Below are 242 nucleotides of genomic sequence, written 5' to 3' on the forward strand. Positions count from 1 at the left end.
TTCTTCTTCTTCTTCTTCTTCTTCTTCTTCTTCTTCTTCTTCTTTCTTCTTTCTTGTTTCTTTCTTCTTTCTTCTTCTTTCTCCTTATTTCATTAATACCGCATTTGGGAAGCTAGCCATAGTCACACGGGGAACGGTGCATGTGTATGTGTTCGGGTCAGCTTAGGACAGACGGCCGCGGAGATCACAGGGCAGCCCGGCCGCCACCGTCCCCCAGGCCACACTGGGGCTGCCCCGGGCTG

The sequence above is a fragment of the Vulpes lagopus genome, chromosome 2 (assembly GCF_018345385.1).
Source record: "Vulpes lagopus strain Blue_001 chromosome 2, ASM1834538v1, whole genome shotgun sequence".
Taxonomy (NCBI): domain Eukaryota; kingdom Metazoa; phylum Chordata; class Mammalia; order Carnivora; family Canidae; genus Vulpes; species Vulpes lagopus.